This window comes from Macrobrachium rosenbergii, chromosome 15 (genome assembly GCF_040412425.1).
Source record: "Macrobrachium rosenbergii isolate ZJJX-2024 chromosome 15, ASM4041242v1, whole genome shotgun sequence".
Classification (NCBI taxonomy): Eukaryota; Metazoa; Arthropoda; class Malacostraca; order Decapoda; family Palaemonidae; genus Macrobrachium; species Macrobrachium rosenbergii.
The window spans coordinates 46,487,621-46,507,620 of record NC_089755.1 but is presented as its reverse complement, the minus strand read 5'-3'; the positions used below and the strand labels follow the sequence as shown (position 1 = coordinate 46,507,620).

General features: G+C 37.4%; 1 protein-coding gene across 10 annotated transcripts in view; it reads left to right on the top strand.

Moving 5' to 3' along the window:
- Positions 1–20,000, top strand: part of NfI (Nuclear factor I) — a 473,509-nt gene that overhangs the window by 124,059 nt on the left and 329,450 nt on the right. For 5 of the 10 annotated variants that reach the window (XM_067117579.1, XM_067117594.1, XM_067117570.1 and 2 more), the window contains exon 2: positions 15,381–15,425. The exons of the other annotated variants lie outside the window; for them this stretch is intronic. The gene's annotated coding sequence lies outside the window, so the exon portion shown is untranslated. The remainder of the gene's footprint in view (positions 1–15,380; positions 15,426–20,000) is intronic. 10 annotated transcript variants of the gene reach the window in all.

Here is a 20,000-nt window from a genome sequence, read left to right as displayed (position 1 = left end):
TCATGCCTGTCTCCCCGTAGTATTCTGCGGGTCAATAATTTGTGATAGATGTAAAAACGTCATTTGGAATTTGACTTCATTAATCACTCAGACGAAGTAAGAATAACAAATGAGCATTTCGTGCGTCCCATTAATGGCACACGCTGTACTTTTTTCTTGCAAGTTAGCAATCAAATGTAAGTGGCGAAATAGTGAAAGAGAAAACTATCAGAATTTTGGCAAACACGTCTTCGTCTCTCTCTCTCTCTCTCTCCATATAGTGGAAAATACGAATTGTTGCTTTCACCGTAGGGCCTCCTGAACTCATTTCCCTCTCCAAAGAAAAAACAATCTTGAACTTTTTCTGCCAGAGATTTCTGGGCGGTTATCAATAACCAGCGCCTATTCTGTAGTCAATCCCGCACTCTTCCTCACTTCGGCTATCGTCCGATGCTAACTGCTCCTTTTAAGGCAGGTGAAACCGTGGAAATTGAAAGCATTCGCTCATCCTTTACGGCCAAAATTGAGGATCTAGAACACTGGTCATACTGGAAACGCCTCTCCAGATCTTTCTTCCTCGGGAAAAGGAGTCGCGGACGTTTTAAGATGATTTACCTCCGAACTGGCTTGGGATGGAGGATGCTCCAAATTATAGTTCCGATACTTGGAAAACGCACCTTACTTTCGGAGAGGCGTAGACGCTTACTCTGTGAATCTATCTCTGTAGGTGGGATGCGAAAGGAAAGCGGAAGTATATCTTGAAGTTAAAGCCCTTTTCCCATATATGAAATGTGTGAATTAATAATAGCCACTTTTTGAACTCGTGTTTGAGTGTGTACCAGATGAACCTGGCGTCCCTCATGGCTATCAAGTATCCATGGCCTTAGGTATACGGGCGATGAAAAGTTTACATTTCCCTTTAAAAGAACCGCTGAATGCTCAATGTGAAACTTGTTAAAATCGCCATTAGATTAATGTTAGTTGTAGATCAAGTTAACCGTTTTTGAGAGTAACAGAAATATGTCCTCTTTAATTCTGACCGTGGTTCATTCGCTTTTCGAGTCTGTCAGTTTTACTATATGTCTTCCAAGCGTGGCTCAGACTTGAGCTGACAGAGGCATTCATATTCTCTCTCTCTCTCTCTCTCTCTCTCTCTCTCTCTCGTCGCTACTAAAAGAATCCACAGAATCCACATGCACTCTAAAGCTATTTAGTTAAATTTTTAAAGGCGTTAAATATTATTGATAATTAAATTCTGACAGATTAAATCTCTCTCTCTCTCTCTCTCTCCACTCTCTTACTTTTTAGTGGAGAGAGAGAGAGAATCCACATGCACGGTGAACGAGTTAAATATTAAAAATTAAATTCAGGACTGATTAAAAATTTCTCTCTCTCTCTCTCTCTCTCTCTCTCTCTCTCTCTCTCTTTCCTGAAGAGATATCACGTGGAATTCCATGAATATCCTGTTCTTTATCTTGGCACTAATGTCCACCCCCTCACCCGAGCAGCAAGTATGCTAACATTTCTGCGTTGTTAGATAGCCCTTTGAAAGCAGCGGGAAATGAATTGCTTTCCGATTCATTCTCACCCTTCATTGAGATGTTAATGCTTTCCGATTCATTTCCTTCCTTCCTTCGAGATTTAAATGCTTTCCGATTTATTTTCTTTGTTCCTGGGAGGTTTCAGTGCTTTCCAATTCATTTTTTTTTTTTACCTTTATTGAGATTTGAATGCTTTCAAATTTCCTTTCTCCTTCATTTTGATGGTGGTGCTTTCCGACTGATTTTCCTGACTGCGGTTTTGGTGCTTTTAAGATTAATTTCCTTCGTTTGGGTTTTCATAATTTCTTATTTTACTTCTGCATGCTTTCCTCATGTATTTTTCTTCTTTTTTCTTCTTTCTGGGATATTTTATTGCTATCAAATTCATTTTCTTTTTGTGTTTGGAATTTGCCCCTTTCCGATTCAGTCTTCCTTTTGGATGAGATTTTATTGTTTTCTGATTAATTCCCCCCCCCCTCCCCCCTTTCACCAGTAAATTTCTCCACTAATTAAGATGTCTGCTGATTGACTGCATCATTCTTAATTACTGGTTTATCTTCCTAAACCTGGTAACTCGACCTGGACTCTTCTGCGCGTGCGCGTAGCTTTTTTCACTTCCGGTGAATTACCTTGCGGATGAGATTAACAAACTTTTAACGCATTTTTTGTGTTTTTCTAAAGGGATCTTATTTTCCTATTGTAGCTAATATATACATTGTACACTTCCCATCCTCTCACTCACCATCATTTCATGACTTCACATTACGGCGTTTTATGGCCTACAATGTTTGGTCTTTGACTCGTAACACCATCTGTCCGTCTAGCCATCTATTCATTCAATCATCCATCCATAAATCTCTTGTAAGTGAATGCACGAGAGCTGTTGATATTTATATAGTATAATCATGTTCAGCATTATTTGTAGTATTTGCTGAATTGTTTAAGCCACTCGTGCTGCGTGTATGCAATTATAGATACCCTATATCTGCTTAGTATTTTTAAGGTATATTTTTTACTGCCCACTCCACCTGTTGGCCCTTCCTCGAGATCCATGAAAGGATAGTGAAGGGAGTACGCCCTTGTGCCACTCCCCTTTTCCCCCCCATCCCCCTTTATCCCATCCCCCCTCCTCCTGTTCTCTATCTGTCCTATCCAGTCACTCCCTTTTCTCCATTCTTGCTGATTCGGCTTTCTCCAGTCACTCCCCCTTCATTCTCTCTCTCTCTCTCTCTCTCAAATACATTTTAACCTCTCATCTAAAAGAAGTTTGTAGTAACCAACTCTCCAAGAAATTGTGTCTCTCTTCTCTCTCAAATACATTTTAACCCATATCTAAAAGAAGTATTGTAGTAAGACCAACTTCCGTCGAAATTCTCTCAAGAAGACATTTTAACCCATGTCTAAAAGAAGTATTGTATTAAGACCAACTTTCGTCGAAATTCTCTCTCTCTCTCTCTCTCTCTCTCTCTCAAAAACATTTTAACCATATCTAAAAAAGTATTGTATTAACCAACTCTCGTCGAAAATTCTCTCTCTCTCTCTCTCTCTCTCTCTCTCAAATACATTTTAACCCATATCTAAAAGAAGTATTGTATTAAGACCAACTTTCGTCGAAATTCTCTCTCTCTCTCTCTCTCTCTCTCTCTCTCTCTCTCTCTGGTTTGGTGGTTCAACCTATCTGTATTCCCCAAACAACTTAATCTTTTCTCCTTAGGAAGAGATGCCTTATAAGGTTATATTGCGAGACACGTTGCTGGTATGTTACTTACTTCCAGGTGGTTGCGCTGGTTTTATTGTTCATGAACTGTTATTGCTACACTTGTTGTACATACATACATACATACATTGCTATATATTATAGATAATATATATGTATATATATATATATATATATATATATATATATAATATAATATATATATATATATATATATATATATATATATATATATATATATATATATATATATATATACTGTATACTTACTGTATATATGTATTAGGCTATATATGTATATTTCCTATTGCACTGTATGGGTGCAATAAATTGTACTCCATGAATGAATGAAACATTACAAACTTTAAGTGTGATTTTATTCTCTTTTTTTGTGTCGAGTTATGTAACACGCGTTTCTTTTCCTTTACTGCAAATTGACATTTTTTTTTTTTTAGATCAGAAATTCATGTTAGGCAAATTATTCGATAGTAACTATGAAATTGATTGATGCTCAGTTTTTAAATATATATATTTATAAAATTTTATTATATATATAGTATTTTTATAATGTATAGGTTGATAGGAGCACGAGACCAATTTCCTACAATTTCTCTGGAACCTAAATTGGTTATATTTAATTAGAAGGGCCAAAAGCTAAGTCATTTCACTTTACGTATAGTGTATTGAGTTCGCTTTGTTTGTATTTTTCTATTCTTGTATCCCCGGAATTTTATTTCAGTTATATGCTTTTATGCATCTGTACAAACCTGTTTTCACACATACACACACGTGTAGATAAATAAAATATATCCATTTGATGTGACCATGCTATTTATGAAGTAGGCCTATATGTATAAACATTGATTAGTCCAGAGGAAGTCAAAGGATAAAACTTATATTTTTCCTTCATGATTTTTAATAACCGCCGCACCGCCATCAAGGTTGTACAGGAATTAGCGCCTTCTTGTATAATTTTATGCGCCTATGTATCTAGGTAAATTTTATTGTGTAATTTACATGGTCTCTGGTTACAGAATAAGTGTAATTTGCAAGAAAACCCACAATTTCGCAACTTTGCAAAGCAGCCACGATAGTGTACGAATCTTTTTAAATATAATCTGTGGAAAATATGTGCATCCGGCGCTTGTTTTCTGCCAAGGTGCTAAGTTTTCAAAGTAATTTTTCACATTGCTTTTTTTATTGTTTAATTTACAGCCACATCATTGCAATGCAACTGCATTCCTTAGGCGGGCAGCCCTGTCACATTTTCCCTTGAACGTCAGGAGCAGCAAATTTCGAATGGAAAATTTTCTTTCATTCAACAAATCTGAGAATCCAAGTTCTTAATGAAACCATTCTCTCTCTCTCTCTCTCTCTCTCTCTCTCTCTCTCTCTCAGTAGAGGCAAAGCCATAAAGAGAAATTAGAACGCTATTTTTCCTCACGCGGTATGTTTTTCCAGCCTTCGGCCCGAGAGCCGCTCCCTCTTCGAGGATCGCCAAGGCCCCAACCTGCGACACAGGTTTCCTCCGTATTTGGCGGTCTCCACTCCTCCAGGTGTGTCCGCATAAGGCATTGTTGATCTCTTAAAAAGGTGTCCCTCCTCTCGGCACCGGAAATTGGGTGACCTGTGGGGGATCGTAGGGTTAAGGGGCTTTTAGGCGGGGGGGATGTGGGGAGAGATGTGAGTTGTTGTTTAGAGGTGATGTTGAAAGTGGGAGGGCAGAAGGGTTATGGGGAGGGGGTGGGGTTCCAGGGGTGTTTGTGATGGTTGAAGGGCCTGTAACGGGTCTTTTTGGACCGTTGTTTTGTGCCGCTGTGCGTGGACTCGTTCAACTTCCTGTGCTTTAACGTGTTTCCCCCCTGGGAGGGCTTGGAAGCACGCTATTGGATTATTTTTTTTTTTTATTCCCACTCATTCTAATTCCTGTTCGAAAATCTTTCGGAATGGCTTACAAGCGCTCTGATGTATGTCTTGCTTTTTTCTTTTTTTTTTTAATAATTCTCTTGTAGTTTTATTTAGACTTTGTTAGATGTTTTTCAGGTTGATAATATTTTGAAAGTTTCTAATTTTGTTCGTACGTTTCTTAAGACTGCCATCCGGCGTATTCAAGTCTGCCCATAAAGGTCTCTGTGACTTCAGGACGATGAAGAAATTAGAAACAAGCGACGATAATTGTCCACGTTGTCGTAAACTGTCTTAACGAGTTTTGTTAAGAATGATTGTAAAAAAAAAATTACTACCTGACGCGAACAAAATAAATAAAAAGGATAACTGTAAATCAGGAATTGGATTCGAATGACTCTGCAGTTTCTGCGTCTGTAATTCTTGTTTTTAATTAAAGTTTGAATTACTGAGTTGTTGGCTGTTGACCATTCCTCCCGGTGAGATGAAAGACTTCCAAGATATTTTGAGAGTTATTGAAACTTTCCATTTTACATACCCCATTATTAAATTTAATCGGTTACTATGCAGATTCACTGGATCATCCGTAAGGATATTTACTTTTTCATTGAAGAATGAGCATCATTGCAGGTAATTTGTTAAATTTTTTTATTATGCGAGCCAAAGCATTTTTTCTTTTTATTTTTTCCATTTTTTTTATTTCGTCCTTGTTTTTTCTATTTTTAGATTTTGCAATTTTAACGTACTTTACAAAATAATTTCAATGAAAATAAGGTGGCCAGTGCTCTTCCTTCATTGTTCATACGTAAAGCAGTCCTGTTATCTTTTCGTATCGTTATTTTTGCGACTTATTCCGTGTGAATGATTATTTTTACAACATATTCCGTGTAACATATTCCGTGTGAATTATTATTTTTATTATTTTTTACAACACATTCCGCGTGATTTATTATTTTTACAACACATTCTGTGTGATTTATGATTTTTACAACACATTCCGTGTGATTTATTATTTTTACGACATATTCCATTTGAATTATCAGAAAAGATACGAACGAAAGATGCCCAGTACACGCCCTTCAGTCTTCTTGACTGTTGTGCAAGAGCTGTGGACCCACTGCACCTTGATGATGGTGGAATTTAAAAAAAAAATAAATAAATAGAAAAAAAAAACAATCGTTTAACTCGTATGATTAACTTTCCTCATCCCGGGTTCGTTGCACTCCAGTTTCTGTCGGTTGTCCCGCATGCATGGGGTGGGATATTGGTTCTCTCTCTCTCTCTCTCTCTCTCTCTCTCATACATGATAATCGTCCTCATACTGATTCTTATCCTGATTCTTGTTCGAAATTCTCTCTCTCTCTCTCTCTCTCTCTCGAACACTCTCTCTCTCTCTCTCTCGACATGATAATCGTCCTCATACTGATTCTTATCCTGATTCTTGTCTGAAATTTCTCTCTCTCTCTCTCTCTCTCTCTCTCTCTCTCTCTCTCTCTCTCTCTCTCTCTCTCTCTCACACACATGATAATCGTCCTCATCCTGATTCCTGTACGAAGTTCTCTCTCTCTCTCTCTCTCTCTCAATAATCACTGATTTTGCTTGCTCATGCACTAGCAGAATCACGACCATTAAACCCTTCACACTTCTAATCACAGAAATGCGGATTTTTGTTACGACTGCAGTCTCTAATTAGAAGGTTAAAGAGTTTATATTCGTGAGGTTGAATTTAGCTTTTTTTTTTTCATTTTAAATTGTATGCAGTTTTGCTCTGTTTTTTCGTTCGTTATTGTAATTTTTTGTGGGTCATTTTTATCATTGATAATTGTGATGGTTATTGTGTGTATTTTTTTCGTCTGGGTTTTCAGTCATAATATTTTTACATTATTTATTGTAGAGTTGCTTTTTACGTTAGAATACGTTCTTTCTAATCGCTGTTATTTCGTTAATTGTGTTTTTTCGCAGTCTTGGCCATTATAAGCTTCTGCCTGTAAAGTGCGTCACGGAATGGAATTTCTTATCATCTGGATTAGTTGATTATTTCAGGCCTCCCTTTTCGTATCCCATTCAAGCCCGTTTTTACGAATTTCATTTTTTGAAATTTTGGTAACACTCATTCCATGCAGTTATCATAATTTTACACACATGTTTAATTTGATTTTCCTTTCATAATAACATTATAATTATGATTTTTATTGTTGTTCATGTAGTTTCTGTGACTATTTGATAACGCTCATTTATTTTTGTGTAATGACAAGATTCATTATTCACATCCAGTCTTGTGACATAAGCCCAAAGGTCATTTACTAGAGTAGCAAGCTTCCACCCAATCGTAACTCCGTATTTGGGAAATAAACAGGTGACCAGTTTGCATTTACACTGCCACATTCAAGTAACGCATCAGTACGTTGTCGACCAACTTTCCTAAAGGCGTCGACTTCAGATGTTTAAAGAGAATATTTCACCTTGACATCAGTTGCAAAGAAAGTGCATTTTGTGAGTTCAGAGAGCATGTTGAGATCAGGTAAAAGTATTTCGCCAGGAAATATTTCACGACGTTGGGGAGAATGTTGACTTCACCAGTTGAAAAATATTTCGTATGTTCAGAGAGATTCCAGATAGCTTGTTAACTGGACTGATTAAAATCTTGCAAGTTCATATAGAACGCTGACTCCACCAGTTGAATTGATATCAAATACTTGGCAAATTCAAAGAGAATGCTGAGTTCTACAATTTAGTGAGTGGTTAATGAATTCAAACAATTTCAAAGAGAATTTTGGCCCTTAGTGTGTGTGTGTGTGTGTGTGTGTGTGTCTCTGTCTGTCTGTCTGTCTGTCTGTAAATGTAATATCGCCCTTCACATATGTTGTTTGAAAATGTGTTATGACTATCAAATTAGAATTAAACTCTTGACTTACGCTGTTCTTGAAGAAAATGAAGTTCGTGCTGTCATCAGGAATTATGGAGTGAAACACCATTCGAATCGACAACAGCGGAAGAGGAACTGTTTTTGTCCACTTTATGGATTTGTTATTGATTTCTATGTTGTACTTTACAGATTTCCACCAGCAGAGTTTGTAAATAGGGTCATCTGTAGAAATCAGTGTTAAGAATTATGATTTACAAGAGTATAATTGAATATGTAAAAATCGGAACTGTTGTTGGGAACTAAAAGAAGATATTTTAGGAGCAGTTGGATGTTCTAAAGTCAGCATGTCAAGTTCTGTAAAAAACAATGAATAGCCGGACTGTTCAATAATTGGCTACTCGAATATTCTCCAATACAAAATAAAAAAAAAGAAGTCCTGGAGCTAAAATCAATCAATTGGCTATAAAGGAAGGTGGGTTTGGATGTTGGTAGTTATTAAGTAGGGGTTTGGGGAGGGGGTAAAAGAGGTGCTGATAGCCTTAAGCTGGCATCCTCCTTTCAACTCTGCCAAACGTCCTGTAGTGCCAAACGTTTCACACGGGTGCCAAGGTGTGTTACAGGTGCCAAACGTTCTAATGGCACCTGCCAGGGGAAAGCACCCTCACCCGAGAGAGAGAGAGACAGGTGCCAGACAAGGCGACTCTCCTCCTCTTCTTCTTCCTTGGCTTCCTCTTCCTCTCCTTCTTCTTCTTCTTCCTTCACTTCCTTTGGCGTGGTTCCTTCTCCTTTTGGCCAAGATCTTGAGACGTCTCTCGTCGATGTCTCTTCGTCTGCTGCTGCTGCTGCTGCTCTTCGGCGTTGGTGTAGGTTGCGTTCGCTGAGGGGAAGAAAACAACTGCTGCGTGCCAGGTGGAGTATCACACGCGCGCGCTTCGGTAAACATTCTCTCTCTCTCTCTCTCTCTCTCTCTGTGCATGAACGCTTATACGTCTTTGTCTGCCATTACTCAAAAACTGCGTATTATTGTACCTTTACCTATTCATATGCTTAGACTAATTGATTTCATGCACAGCACATGATCTGTCTTGTATACTGTATCCAAATATCAAAGCAAGGATGTTAGACATTATTAATTAATAAGTATGTAATCATTGTCATTTTGAAACTTATATAGAAGAGTTATTGTCAACAGAGAAGCGAAAGTACACGGAAGAGGTAGTGGAATATTTAGGAAAATACACTATGAAGCCATTAAATATGTTTAGTAGTATATTTTTTTTTCTTCAGAGGAATTCAGACTTAGCCATGTCCTTTTGTAAAGGTTAATCACATGTTTAATCTTAAAGGCAAAACGTAATTAATAATAATAATAATATATATGTACGTTATATGTATAGTGTGTGTATGTATTATTTATTTATTTATTTTAACATTAAGCCAGTTCCCTAACAGATGCTAACACCAGAGAAAAAACGAGACAAAGACCATTGCCATATTCGTCATTTAGCTGCTAAATCGTAGGTAAACACTTGGTAAAAAAAAATATTCACACTAATCTGAATAAATTATATATATGCATACATATGCACGTATATTTATGATGTACATACAAATTTATATTACAAACATATTAGGCTTTGTCGTCGCATACCTATCGTCAGGGGTTAAAGGTCATGGAGGTTAAAAGATAAAAAAAAAAAAAGTTAACAGGATGGAAAGCTGATATTGAGAAAATAATGGACACTACACAAGAGGAGTAAAAGCACGATAAGATAGTCTGTCTCGATCATAACTGAACACAGGCTCTTCTCTATGGTAAGGGTAAGTGAAGGAGGCGGGGTGGGGGTGTGGGGTGAGATTACTTGAGGTATGAGGAAGTGAGGATTTCTCTCCTCCACCGGAGGAAGAAGAAGAAGAAGAAGAAGAAGAAGGGGTGGTGGCTGAGGAGTAAAATTGGAGGGTGGGGGAGTGAAGAGGAGGAGGAGGAGGAGGAGGAGAATGTGGGGAGGGGTGTCGGTTCATTCATGCTTACGGTTTGGGGCTTCCTTGTTTGGAGTAGTAAGTGTGTTTGAGAGAGAGAGAGAGAGAGAGAGAGAGAGAGAGAGAGAGAGAGAGAGAGAGAGAGAAACTCCTCAGGAAATTGCCTTGCTCAATTTTCCTACGTTTCTTTGGCATCACTCTTATATTTATTCCATCCACATTTGTCTCGATTACGTAGTATATGCGATGATTTTTCTAAAATAAACCTGAAGATAAAACCAGTAAGGTCATTGATAACATGATAACACTCGAGGTGAATGGAAGTCACAGACGGTGATGAATGGTCAGTGAGTTCAACTCTTGCTTTTGCTCTCGCCAACTTTCTGAGGTTGGTTGGGGTCGTCCTCTTCTTCTTGTTGCCGGTGTCGTTGACCTCTTCGGGTTTCCCTGTCGTGTGAGGTGGATTAATTCGGGGCTTATTTACCCGGTGTGACAGCTGTTTGTACAGAGGTGTACTAGAATTCACCAGAACTCCATTATTTTGAACTTTCTTTAACGTATCAAAAATTCTTGATTGCTTTTTTATTCGTGTGCTGTTTTGGCATCAGTGATTTGGTTTAATGCCCCGTTGTTCTTCGGATTAGCTCTTGTCATTTATTGTGTGGTTGACCGCCAGGGCGTGCCAGAAGCCGTTGGCACGTGACGCCCTCGGGCATTCGTTGGGACGGGGCATAGGGCTTGCAACCTCTTCCAGATAATCAAGTTTGATCAATGAAATAAATAGTTTATATATTTATTGTATGTACGTGTACGTTCTGACAGAGTATATATGTGTGTGTTTTTTGTGTGTATGTATGTATGTATGTGCATATACACACGTAACACACGTACAAATAAACCTCTTTCAAGGGTTCACCAGGAGGCACGCGCAGTTGTTTGCATTTTGCCCAGTCCCCCTCCCAGAGCAGACCTTGAACCATTGTTTGCCTTAAAACCAAACTAACGCACCTCTGTGTTTAGAGGGAGCTGTATACTTCCTCTCCCTCGTACATCATGCAGGTGAGGTGATCTCACCAGGAGGGTTGTATCTGAGGAATTTCATTTTGCGTAAATATTATACGCTTCAGCTCTTTCGGGCATGGCAGAAGGAAGGTCGTGACTCATTCGGGTGAGTTTGGTGAATCGGTATGACGTAATTTGTAAATGATGACAGTAATTATGATAAATTTAATTTGAGTTTTGTGAACTCATGGACGTAACAGAAAATAGTTGAGAGGTAATAATAATAATAATAATAATAATAATAATAATAATAATAATAATAGCGCGAGAGCCTGAGCTATGAAATGACATGTTTTGTCCCAGAAGGAAGTAAGTTCCTTACTCAGAATTCGCAATTAAATTTTTATTAAGCGTCCTCTTCCGTATGTAGTCTACTTATTTGTGTATGTGTTTGTATAAAATTGTTTGTATGTATTTAGTGACACTATCTGAACAGTCAATGCATTGTGAATGATAAACGTTATTTTGAACGTTATTTGCCAGCATGTAGGGTTTAAAGAGCATGTATGATTTTGTAGATATCATCAAAATATTATTATGATGATGATGATAATGATTATTATTATATTATATATTTATTAAATTGAAATGGGTTAATTTCACTTTATTATGGATGGTTTTTCAGCTTTTATTTTTTTCCATTATAATAAATATCATTCAAATAAACAAACATTCACATGGAACAAACGGAGTAGTCCTTTAGCGTACAAAACCTGCTTTTATAATATAAAGAAAACTGAGGGAGCAAAATAAATAAGGTTTTATTTTATCTGGAAATTGTAGTTGATTTTAATGATGTTTTCTCACTTAAGGGTTATTAGTTATGTTAAAAAGGTTTTACATCCCTCTTTTGCGTCTCTCCAAATTGAATAGTTTAGGAGTTTATTTTTATTTATTCCCCACGTTTATCGTCTTGGGATATCTAGTACCCTGACCTATCTGTCTGTAGGTCTGTCTATGCCCATCCGCCCCTTACGGTGAAAGGTATATAAGCGCCATATCTTTGAACGGTACGAGATTAAGATATCATTTTCGGCATAATTCGCTAATGAAGGCGATGGGCAGACTGAAGTCAAGATGGAAATCGTATCCAGAGGCCTTTCACAAACACAAAGTTAGTTGTATATGCAGTATATATATATAGGAAAGTAAATGACTTAAAAATGCTTCCTTTTCAAAATTAATGGCTGAAAATGCTCTCCGTCACTCTTAGTAAATTATTCGAGATCTTAATTACTCAAGCTCTTAATCACTCAAAAGTTGGTTATCCTAAATCAGAATTCCTGAAGATGTGTTTTCACTGTAAAGATTAATTACCTCATTTTTTTTCCAAGGTTGTGTTTCGACATGTTTAGAAGACACTTTGGTATGGTTGATTAACCGGTTTTCGAATCTGTTACAAGTTCCGCGTTGGTCCAGCACTGCGGTACAGTTAAGATGTTGAACGAATGTTGTTTATATAACTTTGATGAAAAGGTTTCTCATCATGTGGTAATCGTAAGGACCCGCTCATATTAGTGATATATATATATATATATATATATATATATATATATATATATATATATATATATATATATATATATATAATTGTTATTCGGACCATTCGTCATGGTCTTCATTATATGAATAAATGTAATTATGGATAGATAGATAGATAGATAGATAGATAGATAGATAGATCGGTAGGTATGTGCAACATTCAAAGATGAGCCTCATGTGCAACAACATTCCGCAGCATTAGAAGCTTCATAAACCTACACTGAATGCTCTTCAGCAGTTCGTCGACCCGATACTCTTTCACTAGTTTTTGAAAATAAGATATTAAGCACTGTTTAATGAACGTAATGTTGGAAGAGCTTTGATTGCGTTTTGTTTAGGTCACTATGAACAGTTGCGAGTTTTTTTCTTTGGGTATGGGGTACGAAATAGTTTCAAGTAGAATGGGATGTTGAAATCTTGAAGGTCAGAATAACATTTTAATTTAATTTAGCACCGGTGTAATAGTTCTTCAGGTGAATGCATGATAAAGTGTGAGTTTCACTCGCGAGTGTCCGACCTTTTCAAGTTTAATTCTCAGTTGATCTTTCCTGAGCAGCTAATAATATGCGGGTGAACGTTTGATGTTTCAGGTGAGCTTCGAGACCCATTGGTCTTGGACGCCACTAAATAAAGATTTGAATTCGTTGCGTAGGTTATTATTTTTTTTGTCATTGGAGATTTGTCAGTATATATTTATAGTCTGTACTGCCTATTTTTGAAAAATTTTTTTATTGCATTTTTTCTGCAACTTTCTGAAAATGGGAAAATGTTTATGGTTATGCAGCATTGTGTGAATTTCCTAGCATAATTGTAATATAAAAATAATTATAACTGCTGTTGCTGCTATCAGTCAGGCTGCAACCCAATTCTGAAAAGCAGAATGCTAAAAGTATTTAATTTTGAAATGAGATTCATTGAGCGTTCTCAACAAAATAAGCATTTGTACCTAGTTTCAACTGAGTGCCAACGACAAGTACTTGTCTAGGAAGGTCATTCTATAGCTTGGTCACAGTTGGAAATAAAGTATCAGAAAACTATGTGGTATTTGAGTAAGAGAAAATGCAAATGTCTTTTAGAATTAAATGCAAGTATACTACGTGGTGGATGGTACAGTCTGGGGAGATTTGAATGCAAAGGATTATCAGATTGGTGGAAAAATTAGAAACCGTCTAGGGCAAGGTAATCGAACGGCGGAACGTAGATTAATAGTAAGGTCTAGAATAAGAATTTTATTGAAACGAATGTTTTCATTAACTCTCTGAGATGCTAGTCAGCTACTGAAGATCAAAGCTGAAAACAATATTTAAAGTAGAGGACAGTAAGAGAATAAAACCTTTCCCTCAAGACAGACAGATTTTCAAAAATCCAGAAAAGCTTTTTTATCCTAGCAATTTTTTGGGGTAATTAGAAAAGAGATAGAACCAGACGTGTATTTTAGATGTGAATTTTCAGTCAATAACGACACTTAAAATTCCAAATGAGTTGCGTATAATCAAAGAACCATTGTCAGCGAAAAGTTTGTGTGCGGTGACCCCATGGTTCCTGCCTTGCCTTCTTGGACAGTTGTCCAACAAACCTTTTATTTTTCCGTTGGCCTTGATTTTTTTTTTTTTTTCATTCTTTCTTTGCCTGATTCCGATTTTTGTTTTAATGACCCTTCGTTCATGGAGGAATAACCTTGACAGCGGTGCCAGGAGTGGGTGGTAACAGGGTCAGGAGGAATGGCACTTCTGCCAGATTCCCCATAAGGACCCTGGGTGCCAAGTTGGCCGTGATGTCACCCCTTTTGCCAGGACTCAGGAGTGCCAAGACTTTAGCTGGATTAAATCATCCTTGGAGAGTGAGACAGGGAGAAAGGGAGAGAGAGAGAGAGAGAGAGGTGATGGCGGCTGTAGTGGTCATTGACTTCTCCTTCGGCTAATGTGTGAGTGCCACTTCTTGGCCAGATTGTTCTTGGGAGGACCCGAGGCAGAGGTGGAGACGGGGCGTGTTTTGGGTACGGGCGGGGGGCGACTGGCGTAGGAGGAAGGAAGAACAGGGCTTGTTAACGGACCGCCAATTGGCATCTGTTATGTTATGTAGCAGTTTGGTCTTTGGCGTCCGTTCCCTGGGACGTGGCATCGGGTCGGAAGTCTGAATGAAGTTGAAATCTCATTCACAAATGATATCGTCATCTTCCCCCCGTCACCATTGTCCTTTTCCATCGCCAAAGTGGATATTGGCGTGATCATTAGCTTCATTATCAACATTCAGTGCAGTAACATCATCATGATTTTCATTGGTAATGGTATTTGTGTAGGTACGTGCATCGTTATTGATATAAAGTTTAATCAAATTAATGTCATCATCATTGCAATAACATCATCATGATTTTCATTAGTATTGGTATTTGTGAAAGTACGTGCATCGTTACTGAAATAAAGTTTAATCATATTACTGTCATCGGCATTTCCAATCACAGTTTTTATCATCATTGACATGGGCATTGGAATTAGTTTCATCAATTACTTGCAATTTAACAAGTGATTCATAATTAACGACTTCAGTATAATTTTTGATCGTATCTCCTTAATAATTTGCTTCAATGCGAAATAGCATGATAATGTTCAAACCAATCACGGGCATTGTTTCTGCAACTCTTTCTCTATAATGCACAAAGAATAACTAACCTCATGCCCCCGGGAAGCATCATGACATGACGAGATGAGTAGCACGGATCAGCTGTCATCGTGAGTCCCCACTCTCTTGTTGTTAACTTTTATTAATTCGTGTTTTTATTTTTTAACAGACATTTGTGGAACTTGTGTCGTTTGCCCGTGATTCTGTCAAGCATGTAAGTTTTTGCTCGATTTTCCGTACCTTTTTACTGGGTGATAGATTTTTACATTTTATGATTCGCAGTGTTATTTGTGTACAGTGTTGTTGTTGCAGAAACTGTGGAATTATATATGGTCAAAATGAGTTGACTTTGTAATACTCTGGATTACTAAGAAAGCAGTTAAAAGTAATCAGCTCTGAGCGAACATTATACCGTTGCTTTTAAAAATACTCTTTGTATACTTTGTAATATTTAAATTGATAACAATAATAAAAAATAATGACAAAGAAGATTATTATTATTATTATTATTATTATTATTATTATTATTATTATTATTATCTTTAATATTATTATTATTATTATTATTATTATTATTATTATTAAACTAAATTAGCCAATGAATTTAATACAGATGAAATATGTTGAAGGCAATTTGTGATCAGTCAGCTCGATATTTTTTTTTTTTTTTTTTTTTTTTTGTAAATTAGCAAAGGAAGTTAAATACTGATTAAATAACTCGTACTTACTTATACCATTGAGTTCTCGGCTCACATGGTAAGGCCAGCTTAATCAAATCACAGCAGACCCATTGATATTAAAAAAGATAATAAAAACTCAGGGAGAGAGAGAGAGAGAGAGAGAGAGAGAGAGAGAGAGAGAGAGAGAGAGAGAGAGAGAGATACACAACGGAATCTGTTGGCATGAGCGTCAGATTTTGCGTTTTTGCAGCCCCTGTCCAAAAATCAAAGAGGTCCGTGTTGGAGGTGCCAGGAGAGTTCTTCCTTCCTTTCCTTGTTACCGGGATAACTTGGCATCCATCGCTTGCTTGTTGACGAGAGTCAGAGTCTGTATCACAGAGCGTAATGGTGACACTTTGTTTTTATTTAGTTTTTTTTTAATTGTCAAATGCGTCCACTTCGGTTTTGCGAAATACCTGGTCAGGTATAGTAGTATTGGGAATTTGTATTGGTTGGCCTCAAGAACTCCTGTATGACTTTATCTTTATTAAGTTTTTGCGGTTGTTTATTTACGGTTTGTTTTTATTATTGCTGATATGATGATAGTAGCTGTTATTATTACTGCTGTCTTTCTTTACAAGTACATTGAATTACACTGTTTTCAGAATTTACGTGAAGGCAAAATGATAATTACAATTAATATATCTCAGACTGTGATGTGTTTGCTTAAACTGTTTCTATTTTTAGTTCTAAAACGGCCGAAATATCCTAGTCACCCTTAGGGTCCAAAGGCCGAAAAGTGGAAACTATAAACACTATCGGTGCCTGTTCATTAAAGGCAGCAGATGCCACTCTCCTTTTGCACTTCCGGTATCTTTATCATCCTTCTTTCCTTTTATAGCCTTATCCCCCCCCCACCCTTCCCCCTCCTTCCCCTTCTCCTCCTCCTCCTCCTCTTGCTGCCCTCCACTCTGAAGCCTTATCGTCATTTGACCACACTTTACCCCCTACCCCTCTTCTTCTAACCCCTCCCTCTGCCCTCTCCCACTCCCTCGCCTCCCTCCCTTTTCTCTCACCCTCCACCTTATTGTCAAGGTCGTCTGGCTTCCTTCATATGGAGTTTTGGATGCCAACTTCTGTTTAAGGTCTTGAGGATGCCAAGTTGATAAGGTCACCGAGTGCCAAGTTCCTAGTATGGTGTGTAGGGTTCTCGTAAAGGGCGATGCCAGAGAGGCCAGGGTGCCAACTGGTGCCTTGCGGAGGTGCCAACGGCCAGTTGTGTGTGTAAATGTTTTTTGGCCCCTGCCCCCACCATTCGACCCTCATCCTCTCTCTCTCTCTCTCTCTCTCTCTCTCTGTTTTTGGCGTCCATGCTGGAAGATCGTGCCCTTTTTATACAGAGCCCCTGTTTGTTTTTTAAATGTCCTCTTGTGTTGGGTTTCTTCCTTTTAAATTCGGTGCCCAGGTCAGGTCGTGGCACCTCCTAAGTTTAAAGGACTCGTGTATCTTGCTCCAGAATGCCTACACATATACCCATAAGTGGTGATGTGCAAGCATATATACTGCAAGCGTTTTTGTTTATGCAAGCACAAATGACCTTGTATGCCAAAGTATCTTTTCAGTCCCCCAATTTTTTTTTTTTTTTTTTTTTTTTGCTACTTTAGTTAGTTAGTTGTTGGTATTTTTGATGTTGTTGTATAATTTGGGAGTTTTTTCGAAATTATTTATGTAAATTTATCAGATGATAAGAATTTTTTCCCCTTGTGGACATTCTGTTTTGTCGAATAATTGAATAAATTATTAGACATGATTGAATAATTAAATTAATAATCGATTCAATCCGATTGCCTGCTCCGTTTTGTGAAATTGTGTGTGCATTTATTTAATAATAATGATAAAACAAGCAAAACATGCGTCGAAGTTTCTTCGGCGCAATCGAGTATTCTGTGCAGCCGCTATAGCGTATAATCAAGGTCACCGAAAATAGATCTATCTTTCGGTGGTTTCGGTATAATGCTGTATGAGCCGCGCTCAGAAACTTTAACCTCAGCCCGGTGGTGGCCTATCCTATATCGTTGCCGGAAGCACGATTATGGTTAACTTTAACCTGAAATCAAATAAAAACTACTGAGGCTAGAAGGTTGCAATTTGGTAGGTTTGATGATTGGAGGGTGGATAATCAATATACCAATTTGCAGCCCTCTAACCTCAGTAGTTTTCAAGATCTGAGGGCGGACAGAATAAACTCCGGACGGACAGACAACGCTGGCACAATAGTTTTCTTTTACAGAAAACTAAAACTGAATGTATTAGTGGTGACCTCTGCATGTTATTCGTGGCCCATGTTAGGCATACTTTACTGGGCAGTTCGTGTCGAATTCCAGTTTATCATTCCTTCTCCATCACCATTATGGCGTCGTTTGTTTCGTTATAAGGTTCTTTTTTATTGCTATGTCGCTGCAAGAGGTTTGCACAGTTTAATGTAATGACATTTTAAGTTATGTATAAATTACGTAGTTCGTTACTTTTGTTTGTGAGCTGTAAGATTTTTTTTGCATACAATTAGTGAATTCCTAAATGCCAGTTTATTTTATAATAACGCAGAGTATTTGCAGGTTATGTTTTGTATGCATTTATTGATGACATGCAATGTTAATGTTATGCAGCTCTCGTATGCTGTTGATTACTTGACAATGGGTTAGGTTAGAATATTTCTTTTGGGGTAGTTTTCCTGCATTTTTAGTTTTCTGTAAAAGAAAACTCTAGAGATAGCTATTTGTCTGTCCGTCCGCACTTTTTCTGTCCGCCCTCAGGTCTTAAAAAACTACTGAGGCTAGAGTACTTCAAATTGGTAGGTTGATCATCCACCCTCCAGTCATCAAACATACTAAATTGCAGCCCTCTAGCCTCAGTAGTTTTTATTTTATTTAAGGTTAAAGTTAGCCATGATCTTGCGTCTGGCACCGTTATAGGTGCCAACAACACAGGCCACCACCGGGCCGTGGCTGATAGTTTCATACAGCATTATATGCTGGACAGAAAACTCGATTGCGCCGAAGAAACTCTGGCGCATTTTTTACTTGTTTTATCAGTTTTCTGTAATTAAGGTGGTAATATATACTGAATGTTCTTGTTACTTGTATGCCAGTGTCATTTGTTGTTTCAGGAAATTCTTGATATTTAACATAATTTTTCATTATAGTTTTTCGTTTTGAAAAAGATCATGAATATTAAATAGAGTAGATTAAAGACTTAACAACATTGTTATTACATTTTTATTTTGAAATATTGCATGGATATTATGTCGGGTAGATTGACTTTTTTTTTTTTTTTCGAAAAACGCAGATTTGGGCAAAACGTACAGTATGGGAGGGCATTGTTTTATTGTCACTTGAAATGGATAGTAAAAACGATTGTTTCAAGAGCCGATGTTTGACAGTGAATTGGTTCATGCATACTTCAGGCTTTCTTTATAAAAATATACAAAAACAGTGTTCTTCAGGCAATGTTTAAGGACCCGTTTCAGAAAGGTACATTTGTTTTATGACGTTGTTGAAAGATAGAACTCTCTTAGGATGAAAGGAGCTGTCCTTATGAAGTGAACATTTTTCCTCGTAAAGTTGTCACTCAGAGAGAGAAGAGAGGTAAGTGATCTCCTTAGGAGAGTAGAAATCTTTTCAGAAAGGTCAAATTTAAAAAAAGTTCAAACTCTCTTAGAGGAAAAACTGTTCTCCCTAGAAAGGATTTTAGCATCAGTAAAAATTTCAGAGATATCTCCGAAAAGACGGAGCACCATTCAGAGATAGAAGACTCTAAATAAAGATAAACAGCCTTTCTCTTCGCAAAAGATGAAGGGCGTCCTTCAGAAAGATACAGAGCTTGCCTCGGAAAGATGTAGTAGGTCTTTTCAGAAAGATGAGGAAGCCTTGTCTTCAGAAAGATAGCTTCCATCAGAAATACAGAACGCAATTTTGCGTTAACACTGTATGAATCTTTCTTTTATATATATGTAGGACAGTATTTTAGGTTTTAGCATATATTTTTTATTAGCTTTGATTTAATTTCATGTTGACGCCGGGTTCATAAAAGCTAATCCATTACTCACTCTAAAGAAAGAAAGGCACATTTCA